Source organism: Rhinolophus sinicus, chromosome 6 (genome assembly GCF_057876585.1).
Source record: "Rhinolophus sinicus isolate RSI-liver-muscle chromosome 6, RSI-T2T, whole genome shotgun sequence".
Classification (NCBI taxonomy): domain Eukaryota; kingdom Metazoa; phylum Chordata; class Mammalia; order Chiroptera; family Rhinolophidae; genus Rhinolophus; species Rhinolophus sinicus.
Genome location: NC_142506.1, coordinates 15,568,874 through 15,587,152, shown reverse-complemented (window position 1 = coordinate 15,587,152; position 18,279 = coordinate 15,568,874). Strand labels below are relative to the sequence as shown.

At 42.4% G+C, this 18,279-nt stretch overlaps 1 long non-coding RNA gene across 1 annotated transcript in view; it reads left to right on the top strand.

The window, feature by feature from the left end:
• LOC148757836 (uncharacterized) overlaps window positions 1-18,279 on the top strand; it is a 364,219-nt gene that overhangs the window by 213,532 nt on the left and 132,408 nt on the right. The window lies entirely within an intron of this gene.

Here is an 18,279-nt window from a genome sequence, read left to right as displayed (position 1 = left end):
CCACTTAAACTCCTAACACTTCATTCCTGGCCCAAAAAAATGCTCAATAAATGTTAACCATTGTTCTCACTGCTTTTCTCTATTGTGATGGTCCTAGCCTGGGCAAGCTTCATTTTTATTTCACTGCAGCACATCAGAGACCAGTTAGTTAATAAGGTTTCCAGGACATGGCTGATGACTCAGGGATAAGAGAAGGGAATTCAAACTCCTATTCAATGTGGGGACTCTCAGCCATAATTGGCCCAAGGGTATTCTCCTGAGGTGCATGTCTACAGGACTTTCTGTGTCAGAAGACATTTTCCCCATGCATCACAGGAATGTTCTTGAACTTATCTTGACGCCTTTGAGTCCAGACTCAGAGATACGTTTTGTTATTATGGGTTCCATTTTGTTTTCCAGTATCAACTCCTTCATAGGGTTGTTGATGGTAGGAATCTCCACTCCCTTCAAAGAGCCTTTATCCTACTCAGGGTGTCACCTTCCCTTGGAATGTAAGCCCATATCTCTGTCTCCTTCCCAGTCTTGCTCCAGGATTCCCTCGCTTTCCTTTGTGCAGAGGATACCTGAACTCTTGTCTCAGTTCATACTCAGTCTCTACTTAGGCTCACATGAGTGATAACCTCTCATAACAATAACAACAACAACAATAAATATTTTTTCTCTTGTTTTCTTTGCCTCACTATCTCTAAAGTGATCTTTCTAAAATATACTTCTTTTTATTTCACTCCCTGCTTAAAGCCATTGCTGCTCCCCACCCCAAGCACTTTGGAGACAAATTTTTATTAGCACAAGAGGCTCTTTATAGGAGGCTCTTTATAGGTGCTGGTCTTTCTTCCTACGATGCCCTCTCTCTCTCCTTTGTTTTCTTAGAAATGCCCATTCCACCTTTATGGTCTAGCTCAAATCTGACTTCCTCTGTGGATTCTTTCTAGAACCATATCACCAGACGTCAGCCAGGCTCCCATGACTCTGTGCACATTTCTCCATCGCATTGCAACACAATGAACTATTTGCGTCCACTTCTGCCTTCCCCCCTTTGACAGGGATCTGGGTGAGAGCTCAGTCTTTAGCCCATAGTGGCCCATGAATGAACTAATATGTACCTTGCATTTTTCTGAGTTCTTTTTCACCTACTTTATTTTTTTCCCCCTGATCCTTCCTCTAGGTCTTTGAGATAAATAGGGCAAGTATTACGGGATCTCCAATTTATATATGAGAAAAGGACGGTCTGACAGCCAGGTGACCAGTCCGTAGTCACCCCATCAGCTGAGTAAGAGAAGAGGGAAGTAAACTCAGACTGAGTTCTTTGGACTTTAATTCCAACACCCCCTTTCTCTACTTTGCGTTGCTTCCTTTTGACAGAAGCTAAACCCTGGTAGGAAAAGGATAAGATCTCAAGGAAGATGAGACATGGGCAAAGGAAAACTGAGGGGAGATGGCGACACACAGAGAAACAAACCACAGCTGCACGACCCCCAGGACTCCCAGGTAAACCCGTTGGGTGTGATGAGAACCCAGGGCGTAGTGTTGACTGGCTGTTAGACTTGAGGAAGATGCTCCTTGTCTAAAACAGTGTGGGTGGGAATAGGGATGGGGAGGGAGAAAAGACAGATCTACCTAAAATCTGGTCTCAGGTACCACCTTGCAGAGAGTCACTACTTCCCAGCAGCCCTCTGGATGATTCCAAGTGGTGACGAATAATTGCATAAAAGACTCAAACAACTGCTAGGAGTCCTTTTTAAAGCTAAAAGCAAAACAAACAAGCGTGAAGTTTTACAGAGCCGAGAATAAGCTCCAGGGAGAGTGAGAGCAGTGGAAATAGTTCTTGGGATGAAGAAGGAGATCACAATGTACCTTGTTTCCAACCCCACAAGCGTTGTCACCTCACCCACTTGCAAGTCCTGTGGGCCGTCTGAGCTTGGCTGAAGGGGGCGCAGGAGAATGCCAGGAGGGGAGGGCTCAGAGCTATTTCAGACTCAAGGCCAACATCCACGGAGCCCTTGAGTTCTGTCATCAACACTGTCTGGACTTGAGGCCCCGTGTGCCAAATGCGGTTTCCAGAAAAAGGATCCGTCGCATATTTGGAAGCCCATCAACTGAAAGTCGTCTCGTCACTTTCATGCATGAGATCTTTTCATTTGTGAAGAGTATATTATTTTGCTTAATTATGGGCTTTGAGGAGATGGCATAAAGCAGCGGAAAAAGCCTGAGCTCGGAGTCAGAGAGGCCTGGGTCTGAATCATGGCTCTGCCCTCCACCAGCTGTGGGGCACGGCCTGGGGGACCTCAGGCTCCTCGTCCGTGAACCAAGAATCACCTTGTAGTATTTACCTATATCATAGGGCGGTTGTTAGGATTAGATTGTTAATACATGGCAAGAATCCTGCATTGTTCTGCTATCCAGATATTTAATAATCAGTAGCTAGTATTAATACAGTGTCTGACTTTTATTCCACTAACATTTAGCAAATGAGATTTCATTTTCACTCCAGAAATAGTACTGTGTTTCCCAGAAAATAAGACCTAGCCGGACCATCAGCTCTAATGTATCTTTTAGAGCAAAAATTAATATAAGACCGTGTCTTATGTAATACAGACCCGGTCTTATATTATATGAGACCGGGTCTTATGTTATATTAAAATAAGACCGGGTCTTATATTAAGTTTTACTCCAAAAAGTGCATTAGAGCTGATGGTCCGGCTAGGTCTTATTTTCGGGGAAACACAGTATATGTGTAGTGGTATGTCCATATATACAGAGGGTGCCAAAAAAATGTATACACATTTTAAGAAAGGAAAAAACTGTATTAAAATTATACTGCTGGTAACCACTTTGAGCACCTCTTGTAATTGCAGAAGTCAAGTGGGACTTGTATTCATCTTTTGTTAATGGTATATATTGAGTATTATGATTTTAATAGTTATTAACTTTCTTAAAATATGTATTTTTTGGCACCCTCCATATATATGTGTGTGTGTGTGTGTGTGTGTGTGTGTGTGTGTGTGTGTGTATCCTTTTTCTTATAAAAGCTACTGTTTCTATTCAATTTCTATTTCCTAGTGGAACTTGCCATGATTCAGTATCAAAATCCCTCTCCAAGCTCACCTTTCCTAGGAAGTTTTCTTAGCTGGAGCCTTACTGGTACCCTACAGATGCTGATTTTTTATCACTTTTTACACTTTGTCATTTTAAAATACTTATTCATAAAATAAATACCTAGTTTAGTTTGGAATCATCTATTCCCTGATTCATTCTACTTTTCTTAAGGGAGGAGTGATTCAGAAAATGGATAAGATCAGAAGCCTTTTTCTCCATCACTCAGTCACTCACTGCCTAAGACTTGACTCTTCATCTCAGGCATGGGGATGATATTGGACCTATGTATCTTATAAAGATTTTATTTTTCCCCTGGAAAAAAACACCATCAGATAAGGTCATAAATGAGAAAGGGTTTTTATAAATTATAAAAGAGATGTAAATGCAAGTTCTGACATGATTTTTGCTGCTGGTCCTTCTGCAGCACGTGGGAAGGTTCTGGGTCCTGTCTAACGCTGTTGACTGGCGGCTGTTTGGTGCCTGGGAGTCACCTTGAGGTTACTTAGAGCCGCTTTCCACCACCGGATGTCAGGAGATTAGGCAACTGTCTTGAGTAATTGTCTCCTCTGACTCATGTCCCTTGCGGTCCCCATCATGACCTGTGTACCACCCAGGATGAGCAAGGAATTTCCTCTCTGAAGTTAAGGAACAGCCCCAGACTTTCAGCTTAGTCTTTGTTTACACCTCGTCCCATACTATCTACCTGGGAGCCACAGAACAAATCTGTGCTGCTGCTGGATTCAGGTTTGCTGAGAGGCATTTTGAGCAGATACTCTGGGAAGGGTGCAGAATCTCCACTCCTCTCATCGGATTGCGTTCAAGGATCCGCACGTCTCCTCAAAGACCTAGTTGAGACAGAATACAGAGAGTGAGTGCCCACAAGTGGTCGAGAGATACCTTTTAGGTGTACGACACTGTCTTTCTCTGTTTCTGGTTTCTCCTTTTTTTCCCCACCCCTTCTTTTTCCTGACCTCACTATACTCTCTCCCAATAAGTAGACCTGCCATGCCATCCCCACGCATAAGCCATTCACTTCCTCTGAAGTCCTCAGAAAGCAGCAGGTGTTGACATGTAGTCCAGGTGTGAGTCTCACCCCTTGCTGTGCATTGTAATTACCTGGAGAGCTAAAGGATACTGATGCCTGGGCCCCGGCTGAGTTAATATCTCTGGGCATGGTAGGCCTTGGACGTGATGTTTTTTAAAAGTTTCCAAAATGATACTAAAGTGCATCCAGTGTACACTAGTTGAAAATACTTGGGGAGTGAAGATATGACAAAACTCTTCCAAAAATAAAATAAAATAAGATTTATGGCTCATTGAGCTGCAATCGTGTGGTTTGGCCACACTTGCTTGTTTTCTACCCATCAAATAACAAGCATTTTTTAAGAACCACAGAAAGAGGGATTGGTGATATGTAGGCAAAGCTTGTAGGTGAGCTTCAAAGAAAGGTGAATGACCACGGAACACTGTTGTTTGGGCGCGTACTCTGAGCCAAAGACCTCTATGTACATTAGAGCGTTCAGTCTTCTCAGCAGCTCTCTGAGGTGTTATTATTCTTCCCAGTTTACAAATGAAGAGAAAGAGGCACCGCGTGATTGCTTAAATAGCTCAAGACCTGACCACTAGGTAGAAGGGTGGCCAAGATCTGAATACAGGTGGTTGGATTGCAGTCTTCCTTTCAATCATCAGATGACATCTCCTCTCTCCGTCGACAGAGAAGATGAAAATACAAATATTTACTGGAGCAGTGTTGCTCAATCCTGGCTATATACTAGAATCATTGTGGGGCGGGGTGGGGAGGCGAGTGGCTTTGTAAAAAGTTCTTTGCTCAGGTCGCACCTTAGATCACTTTAATCCACATCTCTCAAGATTGGAACTCAGACATCAATAGTTTTAAAGTGCCATAGGAATTGCAATGTACAGACAAGATTGAAAACTCCTGGACGAGAAGAAAGAGAACAATACAGCTGAGATTATCAAGGAAAGCTTTATACGTAATGTGTTACCTGAACTTGGCATGAGATAGAATAATGTCCTCTGCCCTCCTGAAATGTCCATATCCTAATCTCTGGCCCCCTGAATACGTTGCCTTCGATGAGAAGTTGGAAGTAAGGGTGCAGATGGAATTCAGACTGTTAATCCGCTGACATTAAAATGGGGAATTAGCTTGGATTTCCAGGTGGACCCAATGTAATCACATGGGTTCTTAACAGTGGAAAAGGAGGCAGAAGAAGGAGCCACAGAAAGGTGGTAGCATGCGAACGACTCAGCCCAATATCGCTGGCTCTGACGCTGGAGAATGGACGCCAGGAGTGCAGGGGCCTCTGGGAAACGGGAAAGACAAGGAAACCAGTTCTACCCCAGAGCATCCAGAGCGAACACAGCCCTGCCCACACCTGGATTTTAGCCCCGTGAGACTCCTGGGCTCCAGAACTGTAAGGAAATAAATATGTGTTCTTTAAAGCACTGCTTATGATAGTTGGTTTCAGCAGCAATAGGAAATTAATACCGGGCCATAAAAAGGAAGGGTTTAGAGAAGTGTATGCTACAAGTGAGAAATACCCCTTTAAACTGCAAATTAGATTTTCTGTATGTGATTATCTATGTGCTGAGTGCCTTACATCTCTGCCCGATGCACTGCCTCCATACAGGTGTCAGTGGCTTGAAGGTGAGCCAGGATTCAAACCCAGTTCTTCGGGACTCTAGAATCAGTGCTCACTCCAGTGACCATACTGCGTGATTTTCCTTGCGACTGTTCGAGGTTTTCCTGTTCTCCCTTGAGCAGAAAGCAAGGAAACATGATGTCATGGGGGATCTTATGCAGAGAAAAAGGATTCTCGTACGAACTGCTTGGAGGAACAAATTACAGCTAATTACTTAGCTGGTTAAAGAAGATTGATCTGATAGTTGCAAGCAAGATGGATGGAAGTAAATGAAGCTGGGGCAGGCGGATCAGTTAAGAAGCTGGACCAGCAGCTTAGGCTCCTGAGGGTTTGAGTTTTAAAGGGAAGTGATCGTGGTGGGAGTGAAAATGGAGAGGAGAGGATGAACCCAGGAAACCTGGAGAAGAAAATCAACCCGGAGGAAATGATCCTACTTGAGAAGGGCAAAGGAAAGGCAGAGCCAAATACTCCAGGTTTTCAGGTATGGCAGACTGTGGGGACAGAGCCCCAGAGAGCAGTTTCCAGGCTCTCAGCCTCATGGGGAAAGGTGGTGGCTTGGTTATTAGATGGCCATCAGCTGTTACCGGCCACTAATATAACTGCCGTGACTACGTTGGGGGGTTGGTTGGTTGGCAGAGAAGCGGATTGCGGGTGACACGGGTAGCAAGCATGGTTTGCAAGAGCCGATTGCCACTGGCAAGTGCCATTAGCAAGTGGATTGAGGCTACTAAGTGCGGTGGATCGTGTTGATCCTACTTCGTGTGTCTCGCCCACCACAGCGAGAATACAGTGCTATGACTCCCCTATCGATGGCTCCGTGGTTGTTCCTTTTTGGCCTCACCATATCCTGCGTTCTTGTGTGGGGAGCGGGAACTGAGACCCTGCGTGACGCAGACTTAGGGGTGGTTGGTGGTGCCCCTGACAGAATTGAGGGTGCTAGAAAAGGGGAACAAGTTTGGGGAGTGGCATGGGATAGATTGGTGGCGTATAATAAAGAATTTGATTGGTCTTTGTTCCTGGGAGGAAGACTCTAAATCCTTGGACTGTCCCAAGTGATAATATCTTTTGTTGAGCTCATGAAATGACACGTGGTAGGCCCCTAGATAATTTAGCATGTGGGCTTGACATAAGAAAGACCAACCATGGTGGTCACAGTTGGGAGTTTGAGTTGTCTTGACTTCTGGGATGTGGAACAGGGCTGGAAATTGAGTTCAATCCGTCATGATCATGTGATGAAACCCCAGTGAAAACTCTGGACAGTGGCGCTTCCTGGTTGGTAAACACATTACTGATGTGCTGGGAGGGAGATACATCTGATTCCATGGGGAAAGGATATGGAAGCTCCCAATCCAGGACCCTCCCACATCTTACCCCTAGGAGTATCCTTTATAATAATCAGTAATGCTAAGTATAGCACTTTCCTGAGTTCTGAGACTCATTCTAGCAAAGTACCAAACCTGAAGGAGTCGGGAGAACCCCGTTTTTGTAGCCAGTCTGTCAGTGTTGATGGCCTGGGGACCCCTAAGACGATGACTGGTGGCTGACCTCTTGGGAGGACTTCGCCCATAACCTAAGAGGTCTGTGCTAACTTACTAATTAGTGTCAAAGTTGAATTTCTGTTCACCCACTTAGGGTGGAATCAGAATAGGTGGATGCTAACAGGACCTAAGTATCTGTGGGAAAAATTCAAAAGTGTGTGAAACCAGTTTCCCCCTCAACAGTAGGGAAAAAAAAAAAAAGCAGAGAACATGAAATACAACTTTTAAATGCCCACTTCCTGATTCTTAATGGACCATTCCTTGCCTTCCCCAGTGTCTCTGAGCCAATGGACAGAAGGAAATATCAGGAGTTTTAAAGACAAAATGGAGTTCAAATCCTGTGTCTGTTATCTGCTTGCTATGAAACAGTGGGCATGTCACTTATTCTTTTGGGGCCATTATCATACTTTATCTTCAAAATGGGAATATTAGGGCCCAATTTATAAAGCTGTTAAAGAGAATGAACATTAAAAAAGTAAGATCTTGGCACATGACCGATGCTCAGGGAAAGTTATCTTCTGTTCTCTAAGATTATTTCCAATTGGAATGGTTCTTTCTGAGAGATTTTCTTTTATCCAGATTCATCAACAGGAAGCAAAGTGATTGATGTGGCTTCACTGAATACTCCCTGAACTGTCTGACTTTTGGGGGACATGCTGGCTCAACCTTTCAAATGACAGTGGCTGTTAAATTTTGTCTTGAGGATCTTACCATAATTGAAAATTCACAGTCTCTGCTATGCTTGTGAAGGGCAACATCCCTGCAATGCCTGGTGCCACATTTGTCACAAACAATCTGAGCTGTAGGTGTCCTGTGTCTAGACTCTGCATTGCGTCACTGTCACAGGCACACCATAAGCTTCCGTGACTGGCCCAGGGACCCAGAATGAAAGCCAGGCCTGAGGATACCTCCTTGTTTCTTTAATTGCCTTCTCCTGACTTGCCTCTCTTCCATTTTGCGGTGAAGTGGTTGCAGCGCTGAACCAAATTACCAGCATAGTTTTCTAGAGGAATTCCCCCTTATCGTTTCCCTCAAAATCATCACACAAAATGGCTAGGTACCATCCCTTGTGTAAATTTCTCTCTCATGAAGGAATAAGTTCAAAACACAACACTTGTTTACTATGCCAAGTACTGTGATAGAAACATGGGATGTCCAAATAAGCTTCTGAAGTTTTATTCTATTGATTATGCAGACAGGGAGTCTGAGCCCCAAAGCCATCACACTATGTAGGAGAAGAGACAGGATTGAAAATCAGGTGTGTCTCACTCCAAAGCCCTTTATCCTTTACTAAAACTTTATTAGCCTACGTGAGCCTGCGTCTGAGATGACAGCTACTTATTTCTAGGTGGAATCTGCTCTTATTTTCTTTTTATTCCCAGAGCCCATCAAATTTTGTTTTTTTCTAGAAACTTTATTGTGACATTCCTAATTCTTTAAATGTGGCTTAGTCAACAGAGCCAATTTTCAAATAATTAGGAAAATATATATAGTGCCAGTTATACCCCAGTACAAGGCTGCTGGCTTTAATTTTTTAAAATACCCATTCTCAACTTCATGGTTTGAGTGTAAGCAGAAATTTATTCTGGAGGCTTTAGCAAAGCTTGCTTCTTTTGCCATCTCTTTTCAGTAAGTGTATCCTGGATGCTTTCCTTGCCACGAGTGCTTAATGGCAGAGCACATCTTGTCACCATCCAAGGCAGATCCTTTAGAGTGGCGTAGTTTCCTGGCTGGAGGGAAAAATCTCATCCAGAGCCAACAAAAAAGCAGATGGAATTTTCCATACAGAACCATTACTCTTGGATTCTTGGCTAGTGGATTTCTGTTTTTCAGAATTGGACTTTTTCTCTCGACTCTTGCTGGCATCCTATTTCAGGAGTGATATTTGGCATAAGCTTAAATCCACAGGTGTCATCAGGATAGTTCACTGTAGGATGTATAAGAGTTGGGATATCTGTGACTGGATCGGGCAAACACTGTGCCCAGTCCAAGCAGGAGATAATAATAGCGATCCCAACAAAAGAATGATGGATGTCAGGGGAAGTAAACAGCAGAGGCTGTTAGGATTTAGTAAAATGACGATGCTATAATAAGTTGGGCAGGAGAGCCAGGTAACTGGGTTTTGGGATTTGATGAGATGATGTCTGTGACGGTCTTAAAGTGTAAGGCTGTGCTCCCAGCGGGCTCTCAGCAAAGGGCATTTGCTCTGAGTACAAGGATCGGTGTAGAAGCACTGGCTTTTGGCTTTATGGAACATTGTTTCTAGGAACCTAAGCGGACCCAGAATCTGGGGCTAACAGTAAAGCATTTAATCAGTGATAGTGATGATAATTCTTATTGCTGTTGCTGTTCTTACTATTAGCACCAAGATTGACAGCTAAACAGTCGCGTGATACGTGCAGTAATAGATCTGCGCACCGTGTGATTGAATCACCCAAAGGGGGTCAGCTAGTTGTCCCCAATCTTCATTCAGAGAAGCACACAGTTAAGCGAGTCTTACAATGACGGAGGAGCTCGGGGTTCTTCCACCAGCTGTGCAGTATAGTTTCTCACAGCCTCACTTGGATCCCCAAGGATTAGCTACAATATTTACCAAAATGGCCCAGTAAGAATTTTACCACCTGCTCCTGACCCGTAGGATCAGAATCATCCTGAAAGCGTGCTAGGAATGTGCACTTGGAACAAACATCCCAATTGACACCTATGATTTGGTCAGTTTGATAAACACTGGATTAGAGCAATGTATAGAGGCCCACCTGCTCTACAATCCCGAGAAAGTGGGAGTTTCTATTCAAAAAACTATTTTTTCCTGGTGTCAATTTCAATGTGAGAGCTATTAAGTCCTGGAATCGGGTTCTATTGGCCGTGTGTGTGTGTGTGTGTGTGTGTGTGTGTGTAAATTACTATGGCAATAAGATTTTTTTTTTAATGCTTAAATCTGAGGTCATCAGTCTTCCAGGATGATTTAGGAATGACACAGGTTTTATGCATGATCTCCCTGTGTGCCTCCTCTTGTCTGAAGTCAGTGAGTCATGAAAAACCCAAATTGCTATAGAAATGTCAATTTGGAAGATGTCTTTGTTTTAGTTAGTATGATTTTTTTGGAAATATGACTTAAGCTTTTGTGTCTCAAAAGATGAAGCGGATTTCCCTGGGAAAAGACTCAAGAAAACCCAAGGAAATGAGAGATTTATTTTGTATTAAATACTTGGAAAAAGACAGGAATCTTCAGCCATTAGTCATAACCAAATGCCCAGTGATGGCACTCTGACTTTGATGCCTCTTCTGGAAAGATTAATGGTTATTTAGTGTGATCTTTTCTTTCCACTCGAAGCTCCCACCTCCAGTCTGAGTTGTCGACTTACCTCATGGCTGCCCTGGTTTAATAGTCAACTCTTCTGTTTAATTATCTCCAGCCTATTTCTGCTCCATTCCATTCTGTCTGCTCCTGCCAGAATCCTCTTCTTGAAATATTGCTTCACAAACATCAACCCCTTCCTTAAAACCTCAATGGCTCCCATTGTGTTAGGTAAATATTATAAAATTAAAGATTCTCTGGTAGGAAGGACCTCACAGTCGTGACAGTTAGTTAGTTGGCTCCTCAAATCGAAACATCTTTGTCTGGCGTTCAGGAGCCTCCTGTTGACTCCACATGATAGCCAGGGCCCTTGTTTATGAATGACAGATGGGCTTGGGTGGGAAGGGAGAGTCAGGGGTTCACAAAACAGAGTCACGGAGGAAAAGATGTGGCTGGAACCAGGGGCTTGCACATCGTCAGGATTCTTCGCCTGTCTCTTCTTCCTAGTTGTCTCTACTATTCGTCGCTTGCTTTCGCTGTGGCTTCTGGCAGCTTTTATAGGTTTTGATTGGACAGAAAATAATCCCAAGTAATTCCAAATGCATAGATCCTCAGAGAGGCCTCTCATTGAATGCCTTGGGATAGTGGTGGAGAAGGGTTGGAGGACACAGAAAGAGAGGCTCTTATTAGCAGCCCCAACCTGGTTGAGTTGCTGGTGAGATGGGAGAAAGCACCTTCCCTAAATGAAGGAGGCACGTTTCAGACTAAACTGATGAGTTCTGGGTAGAACTATTTTCTGTTACAATCCAAAATGTGTCAATAATGCATTTCTACAAGCTGATTTGGTACTGCCCTTTGAATTGTTATATAAACTACATGAGTGCAGACACTGTTCTCAACATGTTATGTACATTTTAGCCTCTAGAGCTTATCCAATGTGATTCCTTATGTCTAAAATATCCCACCTGTTTCTCTCTGCCTCGTTGTTTTTATGAGACCCAGCTAAAGTTGCTGCTTCCTGATCTGCTCTGGGCTTCAGAGATGACATTTGATGATTGTGCCATGTTTATACAATTCAGTTGGTGCTAAGTGTATACTGTTTTGTATTAACAATTACTGTTTCATGTGTGTATCCTGTCTCTCCAACTAGATTATAACCATCTTCAGAATAGATGTATTTACACTCAGTTACAGAGATAATTGTTGCAGGCTGTTACCGTGTTTCCCTGAAAACAAGACCTAACTGGAAAATAAGCCCTAGCATGATTTTTCAGGATGACATCCCCTGAACATAAGCCCACATGCGTCTTTTGGAGCAAACCTTAATATAAGACCCGGTCTTATTTTCGGGGAAACACAGTGTTACTGTTACATTCCTATTTTATCATTTCCTAGACTTGAGGAGAGAGACATTTTCACAAACAATAGCAAGAAAGTCAAGGAAGTAGAATATAGTTGTATTCCATGTCAACTAATTACAGTGATGAACTTTCATCAAGGGAAGAGAGTAGTAAACGTTTCTTCCTCAGGTTGAGTTTGGGCATCAGCTTAGGGAACAGCTCCAAGATGCTAAGTCTTTGGAGAGGAGCTACTTCCAGGGCTATTGATGTTCGCGTTGGGAAGAAGAGAAGAGAATGCTCTTCTTTGGAGCTGTCTCTTTCTCTCATCTCTGCATCTGAACATATACACCTTTGTGTTTGGCAGGGATGGTTTCATAAAGAACAAATTAAAGCAACTTGAGATTATGCTCCTGAGGAGAGCAAGGTTTGCCGCTGTATCTCTTGCTTAGAGCTGGGTGTGAAGTGTTTTGAATTGAGGACTCTGATGGGGGCACTCAGAAGTAGTTTTTCAATGAACAAATTCGATTTTCCACATATAAAGAAAATATTGAAAATAGTCTATTGAATAAGATGTTTAACAAAATAGGTGAAGTACAAAAGCATGGTTATATAAACAAAAACGTCATAGAATATTTTTCATGACAGCTCAAAATTGGTTTAGTCTGAATTCTTTAGCCTCAAATACTAATTCATCAAAAATACTTTACAACATGTGTAGGTTTAGGCATAGAAAAGAGGAAACAGGAGATCTGGACTCAGGAGGATAGTTTTAACTCCCATCAATCTTTCACATCAAATCTTTAAACAGCAAAATTGACTGAGTTCTGGCGTCTTCCTGGAAGGAATGTGTAAACCTGGAGGATATAGAGAGCTGAAATTAGCGATGTTCTCAAACTTGTGACAAAAAACCTAAATTTAAATGTAAACTATGGACTTTGGGTGGTTATGGTGTGTTGCTGTAGGTTCATCAGTTGTAACAAATGTGCCACTGGTAGGAGATACTGACAATGAGGGAAGCTGTGTGTGCGTGAGGGCAGGGGTATATGGGAAAGCTCTGTACTTTCCTCTGAATTGTTCTGTGAACCTAAAACTGCTCTTAAAAAATAGTCTTAATTTAAAACAAACAAACACGCAAACACTCATTGGTGACCTGAGGTGACCTAAAAATCTAAGAAGAGATAGTGATGCCTGGGAGAGAGACCATACAAACGTGTGCTGATCTCGGGTGGGTACAGCTGGACCCTTGTAAGATGAGCTCAGTTAGGAGAGTTGAAAAATTGATGAAGGCTCTGCGTAGCCTGGTGGAACTGTGCAAAGCTCCTGGGAGCTGCAGAAATTGGGGGAGTTTGTACCCTTTCTGTTGATTGTCAACCTTGGGAGCTTCCCAGATAAAATCTGAAACTGGCCCTCAAACACGAGGGCAAGGAGAGACCCCCAAAAAGAGGGAGACCACTCCAGACTGGTAGGTGGCAGTTTTAATAAGCAAGGGCACTTACATACAAGGCTTGTCATGGCTGCTAGAAGACACGTTTTCTGCACCTGCCCGCATCTTAAAAGTTTATATAATACTCCATTGTATAAATGTACCACAGTTTCTTAATCTAGTTGTCTACTGATGGGCATTTCGGTTGTTTCCATGTCTTGGCTATTGTGTATATTGCTGCAATAAACGTAAGGGTGCATAATTTTTTTTGAATTAGAGTTTTGGATTTCTCTGGATAGATACCTAGGAGTGAAATTGCTGCGTCATAAGGTAGTTCCATTTTCAGTGTTTTGAGATACCTCCATGCTGATTTCCATAGTGGCTGCGCCAATCTGCAATCCCACCAACAGTGCACTAGGGTTCCCTTTTCTCCACTTCCTCGCCAGCACTTGTTGTTTGTTGATTTATTGATGATGCCATTTTGACTGGGGTGAGGTGGTATCTTCTCATTGTGGTTTTTATTTGCATTTATTTAATGATTAATGAGGTTGAGCATTTTTTCATATGTCTGTTTGCCATCTGTATGTCCTCTTTAGAAAAATGTCTCTTCATGTCCTCTGCCCATTTTTTAATTGAGTTGTTTGGTTTTTTGGAGTTGAGTTTTTAAATAAATTTTTGATATTAACCCATTATTGGATATACCATTGACAAATATCTTCTCCAATTCAGTAGGATCCCTTTTTGTTTTTTTTGATGGTTTCCTTTGCTGTGAAAAAACTTTTTAGTTTGACGTAATCCCATATGTTTATTTTTTCTCTCCCTTCCCTTGCCCGAGGGGATATATCAGTAAAAATCTTACTCCGAGTAATGTCTGTAAAGTTTCTTCCTATATTTTCTTCTTGGAGTTTTATGGTTTCAGATCTTACATTGAAGTCTTTAATCCATTTTGAATTTGTTCTGGTGTATGGTGTAAGGAGGTAGTCCAGCTTCATTTTTTATGCAGCCATAAAGAAGAATGAAACCTTACCATTTGCAACAATATGGATGGATCTAGAGAACATTATGCTAAGTGAAATAAGTTAGACAGAGAAAGACAAATACCATATGACCTTACTTATATGTGGACTCTAAAGAAAAGAATAAATGAATGAACTAATCACAAACAGCCTGAGAGATATAGAGAAAAAACTAAGGATTGCTAGATGGGAGGGGTGGGGATGAGGGAGAAAGTGAGGGGATTAGAAAGCACAATCGGTAACCACAAAATGGCCATGGGAATACGAAAGTCAGGTCGGGGAATATAATCAAGAATGTTGTAAAGATTTTGTAGGGTATCCGATGGACACTTGTCTTATTAGGGAGACCACCTCAGGGATGATGCAGATGCCTGATCACTGCACTGTACACCTGAAGCTGAAGGTGAATAATAATGAATGTCAACTATAATTTTATATATATATATATATATATATATATATATATATATATATATATATAGTCACAAGAAGTGGAGTTCACCATTAGGAATAGAGACAGTGGAAATGTAATGGCTGTGTGTGATGTCAGAGGGGTAGTAGATGGGGGGAGGGGGGTTGTCACTGTGTGAGGGATGTAAATGATAAATGTTTAACTATTACATTGTTTTGTGCACCTGAAACTAATTTAAAAAAAAGGGCAGGAGGTAACTTTGGGAGGGAATGGACATGTTTATAGCATAGACTGTGGTGATGGTTTCACAGGTTATACTTATCTCCAAACTCACCAAGTTATGTACAGCTTTTGTAGGTCAAAAATAAATAAATAGATAACAGCAACAATGAAAAAAAGTTTACATAGAGGCCTTAAGGGGGTTTCGTCACGTATAGAGTCCATATGATCTCAACAACACCTTACTCTCTCAATGTCTGTTAAATGGCTCCCACTGTGGGAACGATGGGCATAACATACATTTGAAGGACAGGGGAGGGGGTGGGAGCTTGATTGCTTGGGTCCAGCTTGAGTGTCCACCAGTGGTCACGTCCTCTTGATGACCCCCTTCAACACTTTTGCAGCCTCTCTCTCCATGAACCCCCCTGAGCACTCACTGAATAGGTCAAAAGGAACCATAAGCTATTGGAGGGAGGAGCAGTAGCCTGTAGGGAGGGCAAGACACCTCACCTAGAAGAACAGAATCACTAATCTGGGGGTGGGGGTGTAAAACTGCTGGCTTTAAGATATTGGTAAATACTCATTGGAGCTGAGGGAAGGGAACAAGAGGGAGGAGAGTCTGTTCTTGGGACAAGGGACAGGATTGAATACGGACCCCACAACTGCAGCTAGAGAAAGGGCAAGAGAACTGAGAGGTCCCCACACCCCAGGGACACAAGCGGGCCTAAGTGCCTTAACCAGAACAACAGACCGCACCTCCCCCCCTCCCCACTCCGTGAAGCTAGGAAACTTCAAATGACACGTGACAGCAAAATACTGCTGGAAGAGGGATGGGAGAAGAATGAGAAAGTGCAAGGAGGATCTCTTTGAGGCACGGCTCAAAGGGAAGACCAAAAACTCAGAGTCAAACAGACATGGATCTAATACACGTGCACCACCCTGGAAACCAGCTCTCTGTATGAGTTGGAAATCTGTGAGTCACTGAGTAGAACCATAGCGAAAACAACAGCAACAACAACCAAAAAAGTGAGTTCAATTACTAACTGGGTTAATGCAAAGCCTTCCGTTACAATTCTAGCAGAAGGAAAGGCCTATCCACATCCAGGTATAAAAAACCACATGCCTCCGTTGCTACAGGCCTACACAATAATTTGGCTTTTAACAAAAAATTAGGAGGCATACAAACAAACAAACAAACAAACAAACAAAAAACAAAACAAAGAAAAAAACAGCGTGCTCCTAAGTGATAGAGTAATCATCAGACATAATTTTAAGGTTTACTGTAATTAAAGAGTGTGGTATAGGTGAAAGGATAAATGTATAAATAAATGGAACAGAATAGAGAGTCTTGAAGTATACCTTCACAAATATAATCAACTGATTTTTGACAAAGATGCATTTAATTGCAAAGGCAATTAAATGGAGAAATCCTAGTCTTTTCACCAAATCATCTTGGAACAACTGGATGATCCTAAGTTAACCAAAAAAAAAAAAAAAGACTTCAATATGTATCTCACATCTTATATAAAAATGAACTCAGTCGTCAAGGTTAATATCAGCAGTGATTAGTCAATACTGGTATCAGATGCCCCTGATAGGATGTGAGAAGGGCCATCACCTATGTGATATTCTCCCCCAAATCCATAACAATCTATTCATGAGAAAGCATCAGACAAATGGAAATTCGGGCATATTTTACCAAACAGCTCCCTACGGGTACTTTCTACTATCTTTTCAATGACTCTGTACAGCTAAAATTATTTCAAAATTCAAAGTTTGAAAAAGGAGACACTGACATGAATTTATGTATCATCTCTGCCTTGGAGGAGAAGCTTGAGGCAGACCTGACCCCAAGGAGCAGCCAGGGAAGCCAATCCAATTAGCCTTGGAATAATTGATACTTGATGCCGTTAACTTGCAAACTTTTCTTAAACTTAGCTGATGGGAATAGGACATTTCATTATCAGTAAATAAGCACTTTGGTGGAAGAACTGGGGCTTCTGAAGGGAAAATGCAGGCTATTTGTTACCTCCTACCCTCCTGCTTGCTTATTATACCTGCAACACATAATTCCCACAAGTGTTTCTTCTTCAAGGACTGCAACATTGGGACTCTGTCTGGTTCTCCAGGTTTGAGCCTCTTGACTCCCCCTCTGCTTTTTATTTCCCCCATTTTGTGACTTTGTGTAATGTTTTCCTGGATCTGCCCTTCTGTCAGAGTGGTCATAGCTGATCTGATTTCACAGAGATAGGGTGGGTCTGTGCCAACATTATGCTGTAAGTGACGATAAAGTGAAAGAAAAGAGGAACCAGACTGGGAAAGGAGGGGATACAGTGGATCCTGCTCATGGTGATAGCCCCTTCTTGGGAAGTGTGACTGACACAGACCCTCACAGGCTGTGTCTTTACACCCATATAGGGCAACCAGAGTCTCTTTCCCAGGAATTTGGAATTTTGAACTAAAAGATGCAGAAATGTAGGACTAGGAGAACGTATAGGAACTTCTGCCCCCAACAGGCCCAGAGCTACTCAAATCTGCCATTCCCAAGGCTTGGGTACAACCTGAATTAGCTTCCTGTGGCTGTTGTAGCTAATGACCACAATCTGGCTTAAAACAACAGAAATGAATTCTCTCATAGTTCTGGAGCCCAGAAGTCCAAAATCAAGATGCCAGCAAGACTCTGCTCCCTAAGGAGGCACCAGGAGAGACTCTTTTCCTTGCCTCTCCTGGCTCCCTTGGCTTACGGCTATATCACTTCCATCTCGGCCTCTGTCATCACATTATCTTCTGTCTGTGCCCTCTTTGTGTCTCTTAAACAGACACCTGTCATTGGATTCAGGGCCCACCTAGATAATCCAGGATGCCTTCATCATCTCAAGATCCTTAACTTAATTACATCTACAAAGACCCGTTTTCTAAATAAGGTCACGTTCACAGGTTCTGGGGATTATAATGTGAACCTATTTGGGGAAGGGGTGTCATTCAACACAATATACCACCCTTCCAATTAAGTTTTGCTTGAACTAAATAGTGCCAGTTTCTATAATTTGCTACCAAAATAACTCACATAGTTTGGTCTCTTGATGCTAGTGTCAGCAATTATAAGTGGTTTGCACTGTCTGCATGCTAAACTTGACTTCAGAATTTCTCCAGTTTTAGTGTAATATGAATTACGTTGGACTTGTTAAAAAATGCAGGTTTCTGTCCTCCCCAGAGTCTGTCAATAAATTGGCCCAGAAGTCTGCATTTTTAACAATTCCCAGATGGTCCTGGT